Below are 17,908 nucleotides of genomic sequence, written 5' to 3'. Positions count from 1 at the left end.
CCAGAACCCCTGCGGCCCAAGCAGCTGCACCACCTCCACAGCTAGCCCTCACGAGGCAAACCCAAGTCCTCCAGAGCAGCCTCAGGAGCAAACCCCAGTGGATGACCCACATGCAGAGGTGGAAATAAAACCACAACTTAAACCCAGAGGCAGTGTGGCTAAAGAAGAAGACCCAAAACCTTCCCACCAGCCGTACAAGCTGCAGATTAAATCCACGTGATCAACTAGGCAGACTCTGTGTCTGTGGAATATATAAAGGGTCATTGAGAGCTCCCGCAAAAGAAAACGCACTAGTTCTGATAGCTGTGGACATTGGAGGCAAGAACATACAGGAATAGAACCCGGTTAGAGTCTGAGCTGCCCCCACGGCAGGTCCGGAGATCAGCACAGAGTTGGAGGGCATCCCAGGGAGGTGGGGTGGACTGTGACTCCCAGCGAGGGAAAGGACTCTGACAGCAGTGACTCAAGAAAAACCTTTATTCTAATGTTTTTACTTGTTCTGTAGATTCTTTTGGATTTTTTTCCCCTTTTTTGCCCCCCTCTATTGTAGTTGTCAAATTTTATTGGCGCTGTGAAATTTAATTAAGCTTTTGAGCTATTTTTTTTCCTCAGTCACATTTTTTGTTGTTGTTATAAACCTCTGCCTCTACATTGGGCTCTTGCAGTTCTGTGGAGATTTCCTTTTCTTTCCCTCCCTTTTTTGATTTTGATTTTTAATTCTTTAAACCTGTTATTATTTTTCTACATTTATTCCTTTGTTTGCTTCTTCTACTGTTCTTTTCCCCTTGCAGTTAATTTTTAATATCCATAAAACTTCTTTATCTACCTCTGTTTTAACTTTGCGTGTCTATTCTTTCTTTCTTTTCTTTCTTTCCTTTCCTCTCAACATATTTGTTAGTTTTATTTTCATTGCTTTATTCCCCACTTGGCACCTTGCTTTAGTTTTGGTTTCCAGTTTGTGCTTTAGTTAGTTTTGTTCTTAACTGGTAAATATAATTTTTGATTTCCTTTGTTTACCAGTTACTTTATTTTTATTGGACTGTTTTGATTTTGCTTATGGGTGTGTGTGTATGTATATATAGACACACAAAATATACACACAAAATAATGGAATGTGTGTATATATATGTGTGTATATATATATACACACACACACATATATTCCATTATTTTAATTATTATTTGCCTGATTTGTAACTGTCATTTGTCTGGGGTTCATCTTTGGTGTCTCGCTTTTGGGTGTTTGTTTTCATCTCACTTAATGCCATAACAGACCACTTGTGGATTCTTTGTTCCTGACTTGAGATCAAGCCCTGAGCCTTTGGAGTGGGAGCACTGACTCCAAGACCCTAGACTATCAAAGAATTAACCCTAAGGAGTACCAAATAGTGAGAACTCACTCAAAGGAAACCACTTGAATACAAGACCCAGCATCATCCAACCACCAGAGGCACCCTGTGCAGGACACTTCATCTAAACAGCAAACAAAACAAAGATACAAACACAGTCATCAGCAGACAGGATTACCACCTCACTCAGCCTTGCCCATCAGAGGAAAAACAAACACACTAACAACAACAAAAAAAAAAAACTCAGCACAAATCTCAACCTAAATGAAGATTTCACAAACCACTGGACCAACCTTAGGAGTGCAGAAATAAAAAGGAAGAAAGGATTCAATCTTGAAGCTTGGGAAAAGGAGACCTCAAACACAATAAGTTTAAAAAAAATAATGAAAAGGCAGAGAAATACTACACAAATGAAGGAACAAATCAGAAACACAGAACTCCAAATAAATGAAGAGGAAATAGGCAAACTCCCTGAAAAAGAATTCAGAATAATGATAGTAAAGATTATCAAAAAAAACCTTGAAAACAGAATGGAAAAAATGCAAGAATCAATTAACAAAGACCTAGAAGAAGTAAGGAGTAAACATACAGAGACAGACAATGCAATTACTGAAATTAAAAATACTCTAGAAGGAATCAGTATCAGAATATCTGAAGCAAAAGAACGAATCAGTGAACTGGAAGATATAATGGTAGAAATAACTTCTGAAGAGCAGAATAAAGTAAAAAGGATGAAAAGAACTGAGGATAGTCTCAGAGACCTCTGAAACAATATTAAATGCACCAACATTCAAATTATAGGGGTCCCAGAAGAAGAAGAGAAAAAGAAAGAGTCTCAGAAAACTTTTGCAGAGATCATAGTTGAAAATTTCCCCAACATAGAAAAGGAAATAGTCAGTCAAGCCCAAGAGGTAAAAAGAGTCCCATACAGGATAAGCCCAAGGGAAAACACACCACAACACATACTAATCAAACTAACATAGACTAAACACAAAGAAAGAATGTTAAAAGCAGCAAGGGAAAAGCCAAAAGTAACATACAAGGAAACACCATATGTTTAACAGCTGATCTCTCAGCAGAAGCTCTGCAGGCCAGAAGGGAATGGCAGGATATATTTAAAGTACTGAAAGGGAAAAGTCTACAACCAAGATTATTGTACCCGGCAAGGATCTCATTCAAAATTGATGGAGAGATAAAAAGCTTTTCAGAAAAGCAAAAGTTAAGAGAATTAAGTACCACCAAACCAGCTTCACAACAAATGTTAAAGGGACTTACATAGTCAAGAAATAAAAGAGAAGAAAAAAGATCTACAAAACCAACCCCAAACAATTAAGAAAATGGAATTAGGAAGATATATATCAATAATTACTTTAAATATAAGTGGATTAAATGCTCCAACCAAAAGACACAGACCGGCTGAATGAATACAAAAACAAGACCCATATATAAGCTGTCTACAAGAAACCCACCTCAGACCTAAAGACACTTACAGACTGAGAGGATGAAAAAATATATTCCATGCAAATGGGAAGCAAAAGAAAGCTGGAGTAGCAATCCTCAGATCAGACAAAATAGACCTTAAAATAAAGAAGATTACTAGAGATAAGGAAGGACACTACATAATGATCAAAGGATCAATCCAAGAGGAAGACATAACAATTGTAAATATCTAAAGCAAGAGAGTTCCAGAAAAACATCTATTTCTGCTTTATTGACTATGTCAAAGCCTTTGACTGTGTGGATCACAATAAACTGTGGAAAATTCTGAAAGAGATTGGCATACCAGACCACCTGACCTGCCTCTTGAGAAACCTATATGCAGGTCAGGAAGCAACAGTTAGAACTGGGCATGGAACAACAGGCTGGTTCCAAATAGGAAAATGAGTAGGTCAAGGCTGTATATTGTCACCCTGCTTATTTAACTTATATGCAGAGTACATCATGAGAAATGCTGGGCTGGATGAAGCCCAGAATTCCACAAGCTGGAATCAAGATTGCTGGGAGAAATATCAATAACCTCAGATATGAAGATGACACCACCCTTATGGCAGAAAGTGAAGAGGAACTAAAAAGCCTCTTGATGAAAGTGAAAGAGAAGAGTGAAAAAGTTGGCTTAAAGCTCAACATTCAGAAAACGAAGATCATGGCATCTGGTCCCATCACTTCATGGGAAATAGATGGGGAAACAGTGGAAACAGTGTCAGACTTTATTTTTTTTGAGCTCCAAAATCACTGCAGATGGTGATTGCAGCCATGAAATTAAAAGACGCTTACTCCTTGGAAGGAAAGTTACGACCAACCTAGACAGCATATTAAAAAGCAGAGACATTACTTTGCCAACAAAGGTCCGTCTAGTCAAGGCTATGGTTTCTCCAGTGGTCATGTATGGATGTGAGAGTTGGACTGTGAAGAAAGCTGAGCGCCGAAACATTGATGCTTTTGAACTGTAGTGTTGGAGAAGACTCTTGAGAGTCCCTTGGACTGCAAGGAGATCCAACCAGTCCATCCTAAAGGAGATCAGTCCTGGGTGTTCATTGGAAGGACTGACTCTGAAGCTGAAACTCCAATACTTTGGCCACCTGATGGGAAGAATGTACTCATTTGAAAAGACCCTGATGCTGGGAGGGATTGGGGGCAGGAGGAGAAGGGGACAACAGAGGATGAGATGGCTGGATGGCATCACTGACTCGATGGACATGAGTTTGGGTAAACTCTGGGAGTTGGTGATGGACAGGGAGGCCTGGCATGCTGCGATTCATGGGGTCGCAAAGAGTCGGACACGACTGAGTGACTGAACTGAGCTGAACTGATGCTTCCTGAATCAGAATATCTGCTTTCTTCAAATGAGGTGATGTTTTAGCCATCATTTCATCAAATACATTTTCTGCCTCTTTCTTTCTCTCTTCTTCTTCTGAGACCCCTATAATGTGAATTTTAGTATGGTTGATGTTTTCCTAGAGGTCCCTGAAACTATCCTCATTTAGTTTTTCTTTTCTTTTTGCTATTCTGATTTGGTGATTTCCACTATCCTGTCTTTATATATCTCATATTTTTCTGTATTATATAATCTGTTGTTAATTCCTTCTAGTGTATTTTTCATTTCATTGTTGTATTCGTCAGCTCTGGTTCATTTTTAATATATTTTAGTTCTTTGATGTTCTCACCATTTTCTTCCAAGTTCTGTGAGCATTTTTATGACCATTACTTTGAATTCTTTATCAGTCCAATTAGTTATTTCTGTTTCATTAGGGTTTGTTCCTGCAGTCTTATTTTGTTCTTTCATTTGAAAAAATATTCATGTTTTCTCATTTTGTTTTACCTCTCTGCCTCTGTGAAATTAGAAAACCTGTTACCCCCCCAGTCTTGAGTGTACACCCTTGTGTGGGAGTGTCTTTGTGCAGTCTGTATGTGCCCAGTGGCTTTGATGGGAGAGCTCGGTCTAAAGCAAGCACAGGCTGAGTCTTCCCTCAGAGTGCACTGGCCGCCATTGCCTTGGCAGGGAGTAGGGCTGGAGCCTAAGGGCTAGAGCTAGTGCCCAGTTCTAGCTGGGACTTACCACCTGTGATGGTGGATGTCATGGCCTTGGCAGGGAGCAAGGTTAGAGCTGGAGGGGCTGGAGCCTAAGCTACAGCTTCTCATGCAACCTGGTAATGTTTGTTGCTTTGGCTGGAGAGGGGCCAGGGCCAGAATGCCTGGAGCAGTGGCTTAATGTAAGCTTTGTCATCTCCCCAGCATGATGGTGTTTGCCACCTTGGTGGAGAGCAGGGCAGGAGCTGGAGAAGCTGAAGCCTGAACCTGGTGTAGGCTAGGGGCATGCTGGGGCATCCCGGCAGGCAGCCAGAGCACCATGCAGTCTTCAGTCTGCTGCTTCTGGAACCAGGAGCAAACAAGTCTTTGTGTGTGCTCTTCAAGAGCAAAGTCTTAGTTTCCCACTGTCTTATGCCCCACTGGTTTCAATCCAGCAAAGGGGAGTGTTTAGCAGTCTGCTTCTTCATTTCCAAATGTATGGCCTTTGTTTTCTCTCTTTTACTGTACCTTTCTTTGTTTTTTTATTCCTAATTTAATTACACTTTGGTCAGAGAACACATATATGAAATATGTATGACTTCACTGCATTGAAATTTGCTGAAATATGCCTTCTGACCCGGCATTGGTATTTCTCTAAATGTTCTGTGTGTGCTTGAAAAAAATCTTTATTTTATAGTATACATGTCCACTCAATCAATTTTATTATATGCAAATTTTATATTTATTCTTGACTTTTTTCTTAATATGTCAGTTACTGATGAAAGTGTGCTTTACCATCAGTAATGAGAAATGTCCTATAACTGTGAATATATTTGTTTCTCCTTATAATTTTATCAGCAAAATGTATGATTTTCTTAGTTTTTTTTTTCAAACTTATTGGGGTAAAGTTGTGTATATTATTCTACAGTTTCCATGAGTTCAAATGGCAAAACTAAGGAGTACTTTCATTTTGAGACACAAGAATAGAATTGCATGTGATCATAATAAACCTATGTGGTGTTAAAATGGCAGTCTTGTTCCTTTAGAGGAAGAGATATTGAAGCAGTCATTATTAATGTGTCTTTTACTGAAACGCTGCCACAATTTCTTCCATCCCAGTATATGTCCTTTTGCAATGATTAAACAATTAATTAATGCTCCCTTAACCTCTCTGCTAAACTAAATGCCACAGTGATTGAGAGGCTTTGAATTGGTTTATACTATTTTATCCTTCAAATCATATGTGGTTCTTATAAAATGGTATTGTTCTTTTTAACATTATACTTACCTATTAGAAAGATCATAAAGGTAGAAAAGATACATGGGTTTTGAGGTTTTTGGTTCATTGTGTCTTTGTGGAATTTGACCCATTTTCTTATGAAGTTAGATCATAATTAATGTATCCTGTGATTAATGATTTCCAGGTCTAAGAAACTATAGTAGATTCCCCTTACCAGCTAGCATTCTCTTTTCTTTGTCTGTAGATATGTTGAATGAGAGATGTAACTTTTGTTCATCAATTCCATCTTTTCAAATTTTTTATAGTATTTCAGTTGCTATATAACAAGACATATGTTATACTTATAAAGCCATACCAGCTTGATAGTAAAGCTTATTGTATGTCTCAGGGGCATCAAAGCAGTACAATCAGCTTTTAACCTTTGGAACAGAAAGCAGTTCTAAAAACTAACTCTTATTGCATAACTGTATTTATGAAGGGACCTTCTTTGCTGTAATGCCACAGCATATTAATCTGGAAAGCCTTATGAACACTTGGGCTCATCACAGTGAAGCAAGCAACCAAGACTGCCAAGAATGGAGGACACTGGTACTCAACAACCCAAAAGAAATGGCTTTGGCCTTGAGAGAACATTGCTGAGCAGAGAAATGACATATCAATGGGAAAACTGTTGATAAAGCAATAACCATTATCCTTGAACTATTTAATCCGTCAGGACAATTTTATGGTTCCTTAGTCCTTAATCATTTTAAATGACTCATAAACCTGTTGAATAGAAGTAAGATCATTTGGCTATTATTAACTTACATAAAAATATTTAACTCAAAGGCAACCAGATTGCATGCCAAACAGGACTATGTAATAAAAATGCATTTTTCTACTCGTTCGTACAATGCCATTCAGGGACCTTTAGGTTGAGTGCAGTGTAATCCAGGTACCTTTAAGGGAATGAACAATGAACATATTGTTGTTACAGAAATGTAACCTCTCAGAATTACCTTTCTAGAATATATTAGGTTAACTATTTTACTACAGTATTCAATCAGTTGCCTAAAAAATTAAGTTCAAACTCTTTTAATTTGGTTTTCAAGTCTCTGTATAATATGACCACAATTTACCTCTCCAGCTAAATTTCCTGGTACTCCACTCTGTATTCTGATCTAGCATTCTGTTGTATTTTCTGTTTCCCATTCCTGTCAGATAATTCTGTATCTCCTTGTACTGCCTATACTGATTTCTCACTCTGCGATGCTTTTTCCCATGTTCCCTTGTTCAAATGAAACGTTAGCTTTAAACCTTGCTGGTTTCTCATGATTCAAATGCATAGTACAGTGCTTGTATTTTCATTTGATGCTTATTTCACTGTTTTTCCCCAAAGATTTGAAGGTCTTTATGAGTAATTCATGTTGTGTTCCCAAAGCTTAGCAATAACTAGCATTTATTTATTGGCCATTCAGTACAGGATACTATTTGCTTAGGATACAAATGTGAAAAGACATTGTTCTTGTGTTTGCTGTTTAGTATATATGTGTGTAACTGAATGACAAGGGAGGGATCTTAGTTCATAGTCACTTATAATGAGTTGCCATCGTCTTAAATACTGTATAGTTCTAGAAAATCTTATAAACAGAATGAGGGGTAGAAATTTTTAAATATTCCATTTGGGAGTTCTTGTAAAGAAAATACATGCAGTTGGGGTGTCTTGAGATGAAAGAGCCTTGGATCACTAGTTTGGAGGTTTCCTGTAACTGCTTTATAATATAATTTAACAAGTGAAATTATCATTCATTTGGCTTGAGTCTTAAAGAAAAGAACCTGAAGGCTTTTTCCCCATGGATGACTGAATCTAATCAGTCCCATACATAGTATTTTGGGGAGTTTATAGCTCTTAGCACTTGTGGAATTTATTTCTTAATTGTGAAAAAAAAATGTTTTTTAATTTTTTATTTTAAAAAAACTTAATTATTTTTACTTAAAAAAAAAAAAAACCTAAAAATTTTTTAAGATTGTGATCACTATTCAGTTTTTCCTGAAAGTCGAATCCTTCATTGAAGAAGCTGTCTGAAATATATGAGATTGTAAAGCTGAGTGCCAGACAACATTGAGGAGTTAGTTTGGGGATATAGTATTGAAAGCTTTACCAAGGAATTTGAATTTTTAATTAGCAGTAGTGATATGGGGAAAGCTTTTTCGAAAGTCCAGGCTGTTGTTCAAAGTGTCCAAAAAGAATTTGAGTAAGGAACACAAAGGAAAAGTGTCCAAAAAGAATTTGAGTAAGGAACACAAAGGAAGCAGACAGACATACACACTGAGGAGCAAAAACAACAAAGAAGCAATTTATTCAGGGCAAAAGTAAGAGGACAGGCAGAGAAGAGTGTGGGTATCCTGGTGAGTGAGGAGCACCCTGTAGGGTTGTTGATCCCCTTTTTTTAATCTTATTTTTAGCTCTTTGAATGAATAGGGTCTTTTTGACCGGGGGTGGAATATTCACTGAGGGGAGGGTTGATGTGTATCCTGGATTGTGCTTGGTTGCATCAGCTCCCAGTCTTCCACATTTGTCCCCTGAAACCATCTTACATGTGCTCTAAGCTGTTTTCCCTTACCAGCTGAGCACCACACATGGACGGCCATCCAGGATCATCAGCGACCTGTGCATCTTTGTTGTGTATGTCCATGGTTTTCATGGTCAGAATTTCTTGCTCAGACGCTGCAGTTTCTGTGTTAGATGCCACTCCTTCCTGTGTCAGGGCCTCATTAAGTACAAGGCAAGGAGGTGGCTTTGCCTTCTGCCTAATGCCTGTATCTGAGGAGGCTTTCCTCGGGCCTGGCCCTGTCTTTCCTGCCTCAGTAGCAAAACAGTGAGAGTTTGAGTAGTTGGATGACCTGTCCATATATGCAAAGCACGTCATTGTGCCAAAAGGAAAGATTAGCTACGCAAAGGAGTGAATGGAGAGCCAGAGACCAGATGTGAATATAATTTTATAGTTGGCAGTAGATGATGAGAATCACAGTGAGAGCTACTTTGGAAATTAAAAAAGAAAAAATCATACAGCTGTTGGAACCCTTTCAGAGAATTAATCGATAGAATCTAGTGATTGGTGAGAGTCACGGGGAGAGGAATGTAATAAAAATGACAGGCCTGAGTGCCTGAGAGTGCCTTTTATCAAGAGAGACAGCACAGGAGGAGGAAGAAAATTAGGGAACAGGAGTTTATCAGTCAGGGTGACCTAAGTTATGTTGTGTTAATGTTGATCTTTAAATCTCATTGAATTAAAATACCAAAGTTTCATGGCTTTACATTGTCATGTGACCATTTTGGCCTGGCTGAGGGTTTTGCTGCATATTTTCCTCATTCAGCACATCAGCCACTGTCTAAAAAGCTGGCAGTTGCTGTGGCAGAAGGAAAGAGAGTGCTACTTACTCCAGCAAGTAAATATTCTGGCCTGGAGGTGACACATGTCATTTCCAATCACAACTCATTGACCAGACTAACTGCAACCACTAGGGGACTGGCTGCACGTTGAGTCTTTCAGATAGTCAGAAGGAAAGGGAAAGGGCACAGGGGTGTGAGTGAGAAACTTGTTAGGTCTCCTGAGAAGCAGACCTCAGGATGCAATTAAACAGGCAAATTTTGTTTGTGAGAGGAAATAGGAAGCAAGGCTGAGAAAGCCATCAGACTGTCATTCACAACTTTCCACTTTCTAAGGAAAGCTCCCAAGACTGTCAGGGAGTTCTAGAGTTAGTCTTCTGCAGAAGAATCCTGTGTTTCTGAGAAAAATCCTCTCCTCCTAGCCTTGTCGTGTTCAGTCATTGGTTTGGGGCAGCCTGTGAGGAGGGCTACAACTCCACACGTGCAGCCGTGGAGCTGAGAGCACAGAGCTCTGACTGTTGGTCAGTTGGGGGTCTGCAGATGGCAAATCCTCAAGGTAACCACAATAGCCCCCCTCATGGCTATCTCTGGAGTTGATAGAGTTTGATTTACACATATTTTATCTGAGATTCTGAGTCAGGGAATATAGGTAAGAACAGTGTAAGATGACAGCTTTATTGTAGTGATGTCCAGCAGAAAGGTGACAATAGCATATGCAGCTTAGACAGAAGCTCTGGGGTACTAATTTGAAAGCCATAAGGATAGGGATGTGGATTAAATTAATGAAAAATGTGTTCACAATAGCAAGGGGGAAATTCCATATACTCCTGAATACAAAATTGAGCCTGAAAGTACTAGAGTCTTTTGCACAAGATGTTGGTCACCTCCCTGGGAGGTGGAGGGACGTCTTTAGGTAGCTGTTCACATGTCTGCTTAGACGGGGCAAGCATGTCTGAGCAGAGAAGAGGAAACTGGACTTCCAGGTTCCTTGGGGCCAAGGAAGAAGGAAAGAGTATGTTTACCCAGGTCAGTGGAACTGTAGACAGGAGACTACTAGCAGTGGAGAGGTTCTCCAAGTGCCCAAAGCAAAGTCCTCAGAAAGAAAACATCAACTTTAACTCCTTTTGGGTAAAGCTTGTCTTTCTATAGTGCCAGTCAGGTGAGATAGACCCTGCTCATTCCCCTTGCCTCTCCTCTGTTTGAACTTGGTGTATGAGAAACTATAATTACCGTTGAGAGAGGACAGGTTCACATCATAAGATGGGGTAGAAAGGAAAGACCTAGACCTTCCATCTCCTGCTTCCTCTCTTCCAAAGACTCCATCTGGAGGAGGAGAGATTTAGTTTTGAATGAAACTAGAAGACTTATTCCACTGGATTGGACATTTCAGATTTCAAATTGAAAACTTGCTGCTTAAAGTAACCGCAATGCTTTCTAGAACCAAAGAGTGCATATGGGATCTGTCTGAGTTTTATTTAAGAACAGGGTAAGAACTGGTCCCACTGAGCAAATTTTATACTAACGTTTAGGACATAAAACTAAACTTGTCTTCATTACATCTTACTGCTTTTGCTTTTTTAATAAATCTGTTAAATAAAAAAGGCATCATACGTTACAGAGAAGATTAGCATGGCCCCTGCGCAAGGATGACACGCAAATTCGTGAAGCGTTCCATAAATTTTTGCAATAAAACATTTAATAGTTTGTGTAAAAAAAAAAAAAAGGCATCATACGTAAGATCTGAAAATTGGGGCAGCCTTGACTGCTGTTTTCTAAATCATACAGGAAGCCAAAGTCTCTCAAATGCCTTGTTCCAAATGAGAAGACAGTTATGCATCAGTGAATTTTTTTTTTTCCAGATTTACTTTTCTGGACGATTTTTCTCAATTGAATTTAAGTTCACAGGTTGTGAACTCAGGGTCATTGCCATACTTAGTTGTATCCTGATGAAGCTGAAACTAAGATCTCCATCTACCTTCTTTTTTTTCAGAAGCCATGAAGTTTCTGCGACAGCCCTTGGCTTAAAAGAGGAACCAGATATCTAGACTGTAATTGTGCCTGGGATGATTTATTAAGTACTAGGGATTGGCTTTTTCTTTAAGTTAGTGGCTATTTTTCAATTGCTGGGAATCTTTTGTGTTTTATTAACTCATTGGACTCCTCAAAAAGTCAGACATATTAGAAGATTGATATAACCTAATTCAAGATCAAGGGCACTGAAAGAACATTCACACCAGGGGGACAACACCAAGTGTTCACTACTAGAAGAATTTCTGATTCTACCCAGTCATCAGGAACTTTCCTGACTGAGAAGAAGTTGAACAGAGTAAGAATTTGGGTAAAACTTTTATTTATTTGGGTATTAATTCATAATGGCTTGTTGGACACTAACATAAGAATTTGGAGTTTCTACCTCTTTTGAACTTTAATCATTGGATTCTAATTTCCTTCAAAAAGGCATTTATATCTTTATATCTCTGTGAGACCTTTTGATTTTATTGCCAAAGAGTTGATGTTGGGCAAGACCAGAAATAATTTTGCTTAAAAAATACAATAGAGAGTGAATTGTCTACATTAATTCCTAAGTAGCTCTGGGGTTGATTTAATTAATATGTAGTTCTAGCACATTTCACTGTCTTTAGGGAGCAAAATTTTACTGTTCAAATATGGTCCAAAAAGGATGAGCAAAAGGATAAATTGTCTTAATAAGTGAGAGTAGATGATTTCGATAGACTGTTGGTCCCCTCCCTGAAGGGGTATGTTCCCACCCTTGCTTATGCATAAACTTGTTTAAGCCTAAAAGGTAAAGACGACAGAAAAGCTGAGGAGTGGTAGGAAGAAACTCTTGACGTCTGTTGCTAAGTGTAGAGACGTCCTTCCCCTCTGTGCGCCTTGTTTCTGCTTAAAAGAAGAGAGTGGACTACCCTCATGGATGAGTTTGGATCAAAGAACAGGGCATGCTTGGCCTACCACTTTCTTCCTTGAAATTTGTTTCTCTGTAGAGATATGGGCTGCCCTTGGCTTTGTGGAAGAAGGACTGTCATTGTTCACTGCTGCTAGTGACTCGGGGGTATCTTGGGACAAGGTTGTTTTAGGAAGTTCTTTGTTTTCCAGATCCATGTCTCCCAACCCAGTTTCATTTACAATAATCTCTGCCTAATATTTTGCTTCTTGGTTGACTTGCATCTAGCAGAGAAAAAGAAATACTATTTACTAGGCTCATTCAAACCTTGTCAAAGTTATTCTTGGTAGTGATACAATTTATAAAGCAACTGGTTGATCAGTGCTGGGAATGCTTAGGTGAAATTGGTGAATGCTTAATTTTTGGAACATTTTCAAACACTGTTCCTTATTTTCAGAGGTTTCTAAAGAAAGACATTCAAATTCTTTGTTTAAACAAATAAAAGTTTAAGCATAAGGACAGTAAAAGTCAAAATTACTCAGGACTTTCATAAGTGCATTTCTCAAGGATGGTTTTGAGAGACCAGCTTTCTGAAAAAGGAAATGTATGAAGACTTTGTTGTGTAATTGTGCAATGTCTGTGAGCAGGAGGAGGCATCAGTGATTGGAGGAAAAATACGAATGTGGCTTAGTGTAAGAATGCAGCTTTGTGTAAGTGTATGTGAATATCTTTGTGGGCATGTGGGTAAGCGTGTGTGTGTGTGTGGCTAGGAGTATGGGTGAATGTGTATGGTTGTAGGTGTGTGTGGTGTATTTTTGCATGGAATTCTGTATGTGTGCACTAGTGTGTCGCCAGGTTAGTGTGTGGATATATATGTGTGTACATGCACATGCTTGTGTTTGTCTGGGCATATGGGTATCAGTGGCTGGGTGAGTGGGTATAGATATGTCTAGGTGTGTACGGATGTGTGTTTGTCTATGTGTGTGTATTGGTGTGAAAGGTACAAAGTGTGCAGTAGGAGGCAGATGAAACAAAAAATTCTTAGAGAATAACAAAATAACTGGTTCCTCAGGACATTTCAAGATAAATTGTAAGGAAACATCAAAAAGGTCTTAACTTTTCAGAAATTTACACTTAGAATTTCACCTGAAAGGTTAGAATTTTAGCTAATCAGTTGTTATTGTTTAGTCACTCAGTCGTGTCCAACTCTTTGCAATCCTTTTTGACCTCTTTGTGACCCATTGCGAATTCTTTGTGACCTCTTTGCAGCATGCCAGGCTTTTATATTCCTTACCATCTCCCGGAGCTTGCTCAAACTCAGGTCCATTGATTCGGTGATGCCATCCAACCATCTCACCCTCTGTCGTCCCCTGCTCCTCCTGCCTTCAATCTTTCCCAATATCAGAGTCTTTTCTACGAGTTAGCTCTTCGCATCAGGTGGCCAAAGTATTAGAGCTTCAGCTTCAGCATCAGTCCTTCCAATGAATATTCAGGATTGATTTCCTGTAGGATTGACTGGTTTGATCTTGCAGTCCAAGGGACTCTCAAGAGTCTTTTCCAACACCACAGTTCAAAAGCATTAATCCTTTGGTGCTCAGCCTTCTTTATGATCCAACTCTTTTTTTTTTTTCCATTTATTTTTATTAGTTTGAGGCTAATTACTTTACAATATTGTAGTGGTTTTTGTCATACATTGACATGAATCAGTCATGGATTAACATGTATTCCCCATCCTGATCCCCCCTCCCACCTCCCTCTCCACCCGATTCCTCTGGGTCTTCCCAGTGCAGCAGGCCCGAGCACTTGTCTCATGCATCCAGCCTGGGCTGGTGATCTGTTTCACCCTAGATAATATACATGTTTCAATGCTGTTCTCTCGAAACATCCCACCCTCGCCTTCTCCCACAGAGTCCAACTCTTAAACATCCATACGTGGCTACTAGAAAAACCATAGCTTTGACTATATGAACCTTTGTTGGCAAAGTAATGTCTCTACTTTTTAATATGCTCTCTAGGTTGGTCATAGCTTTTCTTCCAAGAAACAAGCGTCTATTAATTAATGACTGAAGTCACCATCCACAGTGATTTTGGAGCACAGGAAATAAGTTCTGTCACTGTTGCCATTGTTTCCCCATCTATTTGCCATGAAGTAATGGGACTGGATGCTGTGATCTTCATTTTTTGAATGTTGAGTTTTAAGCCAGCTTTTTCACTCTCCTCTTTCACTTTCATGAAGAGGCTCCTTAGTTCCTCTTCGCTTTCTGCCATAAGGGTGGTGTGATCTGCATATCTGAGATTATTGATATTTCTCTCAGTTATCTTGATTCCAGCTTGTGATTCATCCAGACTGACATTTCACTTGATGTACTCTACATAGAAGTCAAATAAGCAGAGTGACAGTATACAGCCTTACATACTCCTTTCCCAATCTGGAACCAGTCCATTGTTCCATGTCCAGTTCTAACTGTTGCTTCTTGCTCTACATACAGGTTTCTCAGGAGGCAGGTAAAGTGGTCTGGTATTCCCAATTCTTTAAGAATTTTCTATAGTTTGTTGTGATCCACAGAGTCAGAGACTTTAGCATAGTCAATGAAGCAGAAGTGGATGTTTTTCTGGAATTCTCTTGCTTTTTCTATGATCCAGTGGATGTTGGCAATTTGATCTCTGGTTCCTCTGCCTTTTCTAATCCAGCTTGAACATCTGGAAGTTCTCAGTTCAAGTACTGTTGAAGCCTAACATGGAGAATTTTGAGCATTACTTTGCCAGAATGCGAGATGAGTGCAATTGTGCGGTAGTTTGAGCATTCTTTGACATTGCCTTTCTTTGGGATTGGAATGAAAAGTGACCTTTTCCAGTCCTGTGGCCACTGCTGAGTTTTCCAAATTTGCTGACATACTGAGTGCAGCACTTTCATAGCATCATCTTTTAGGATGTGAAATAGCTCAAATGGAATTCCATCACTTCCACTAGCTTTGTTCATAGTGATGCTTCCTAAGGCCCACCTGACTTCACATTCCAGGATGTCTGGCTCTAGGTGAGTGATCACACCACCGTGATTATCTGGGTCATGAAGATCTTTTTTGTATAGTTCTTCAATGTATTCTTGCCCCCTCTTCTTAGTATCTTCCGCTTCTGTTATGTCCATACCATTTCTGTCCTTTATTGGGCCCATCTTTGCATGAAATGTCCCCTTGGTATCTCTAATTTTCTTGAAGAGATCTCTAGTCTTTCCCATTCTATTCTTTTCCTCTACTTCTTTGCATTGATCACTGAGGAAGGCTTTCTTATCTCTCCTTACTATTCTTTGGAACTCTGTATTCAGATGGGTATATCTTTCCTTTTCTCCTTTGCTTTTCACTTCTCTTCTTTCCTCGGCTATTTGTAAGGCCTCCTCAGACAACCGTTTTGCCTTTTTGCATTTCTTTTCCTTGGGGTTGGTTTTGATCACCACCACCTGTACAGTGTTACAAACCTCCATCCATAGTTCTTCAGGCACTCTGTCAGATCTAATCCCTTGAATCTATTTGTCATTTCCACTGTACATTTGTAAGGGGTTTGATTTAGGTCATACCTGAATGGCCTGGTGGTTTTCCTTACTTTCTTCAATTTAAGTCTGAATTCAGCAATAAGGAATTCATGATCTGAGCCACAGTCAGCTCCCGGTCTTTTTCTTGCTGGCTGTATAGAGCTTCTCCATCTTCGGCTGCAAAGAGTACAATCAGTCTGATTTCAGTGTTGACTATCTGGTGATGTTCATGTGTAGAGTTGTCTGTTATGTTGTTGGAAGAGGGTGTTTGCTGTGACCAGTGTGTTCTCTTGGCAAAGCTCTGTTAGCCTTTGCCCTTCTTCATTCTGTACTGCAAGGCCAAACTTGCCTGTTATTCCAGGTATCTCTAGACTTCCTACTTTTGCATTCCAGTCCCCTATGATGAAAATGACATATTTTTTTTGGTGTTAATTCTAGATGGTCTTGTAGGTCTCCATAGAACCATTCAACTTCAGCTTCTTCAGCATTAGTGGTTGGGGCATAGACTTGGATTACTGTGATACTGAATGATTTGCCTTGGAAATGAACCAAGGTCATTCTGTTGTTTTTGAGATTGCACCCAAGTACTGCGTTTCGGACTCTTCTGTTGACTGTAAGGGTTAGTCCTTTTTTTTTTTTCTTTTTTTTTTTAAATCAGTACAGCTAGACAAAGCCTAGTCAGAGAACGTTATGGATGGCTGTGTGGTTTCTGGGTGGACTGCACAATTGCTTCTGGGAAGGGTGGAAGTAGGAAAACTGAAATCCAGCTGTTTGTTATGTGCTGAACCGTGGGTGCTGCCCCCAGAGGGTGCACCTTCATTGAATTTTCACCTAGATGCCCTGAACAGCACAGCACATGGGATTTTCACACTTTGTTTTCACACGTGTGACTTCAGTGCATACAAGCCTCTCTCGGGAACAATCCTTTTCAGTGGGTACCATTTCTCCTGGTCTGGAGGAACAGGTCTGTTCTCAAGAAGATGAAAGGCTGACCTGGCATCTGAGAAAGTTGGAAAAGTTTACTGACAAGGAATTTGAAAGCCTAAGAGGACATTTATCCTTGGTCAAGGAATATGTATGGGCTATCTTTGAATTCCTTCTAGAGATTCTGTCACCTTTTTCCTAGCTTTACCCAGATACATTCTATTTAATAACAGTCTTTGAGTTTTGCATTTAGAGAAGAAACGCTGGAAAAGTAAAACCCCTAAGAATATAGAAATGAGTTTCTGGTTGCAAAAAAGCTTCATGGGAGTGTGATGTTGGAGAAAGGATGAGCTGCTGGATTTTCCAAGGGCCCATGACTCCCATTGTGACATTGATTTGTTCCTCCTAGGATATACAAATTCCATGTATTTTCTCTGGAAGCCCTGAGGAAGACACCTGATAAGTCTACCATTCAGGAAAGCTGACTTCAGATAAGAGATGAGTAGAAGGTTTGTAGGCTAGAAAAATGAATATGATATTGTAGCCAAGTATTGTTAGATATGTCAAAGTAAGACCAGGTATTTTGAAATTTTGAGCATGGAGAATTAATGCCTCTAGGAACTCTAAAGGGAAGATTACATTTGAAAAACTGAGCCGGAGGTGCAATACATCATCCCAAGGAGGTGTTTACCTTTCCCAGCCTTCCCAATGTGCTGAGCCTAGTGCAAAGAAAGTTTCCAAGCTTCATTTATCCTTTTATAGCACATTAATAAAGTGATTCACTTGTTTGTCAGCACTTTTTACTCTATAAAGCCTCAAATTGACATCAATCATACATGCCAAGGTGTACAGAATAATAAATGCACTTTCCTCCAAATCTAACTGCACTTGATTCATTCTGCTCCTTTTAATTTATTTTACCTATACCATATATTCTAACTCCTTAATGGGACCAGCTTTCTGCATGGGTAAGCAGTTACATGAAGGACACAGGATTGTTGCTTTCACCTCCCCCTTTCATCTTTCAGCTGTTCTTTCGCTAGTATGTCACTGACATATTAATTTCTGTTGTGAATTATGTCTGTGTCTG

At 39.3% G+C, this 17,908-nt stretch overlaps 1 long non-coding RNA gene and 1 other non-coding gene across 2 annotated transcripts in view; both read left to right on the top strand.

Annotated features, from left to right (window-relative positions):
* Positions 1–17,908, top strand: part of LOC122699796 — a 239,690-nt gene that overhangs the window by 186,732 nt on the left and 35,050 nt on the right. The gene's annotated exons all lie outside the window — the stretch shown is intronic.
* On the top strand, positions 11,044–11,147 carry LOC122701125. The gene has a single exon (XR_006342973.1). It is a non-coding gene; the product is annotated as a U6 spliceosomal RNA (small nuclear RNA).

This window comes from Cervus elaphus, chromosome 9 (assembly GCF_910594005.1).
Source record: "Cervus elaphus chromosome 9, mCerEla1.1, whole genome shotgun sequence".
Classification (NCBI taxonomy): Eukaryota; Metazoa; Chordata; class Mammalia; order Artiodactyla; family Cervidae; genus Cervus; species Cervus elaphus.
Note: the sequence above shows the minus strand (reverse complement) of the source record. Positions and strands in the feature narration are given on the sequence as shown.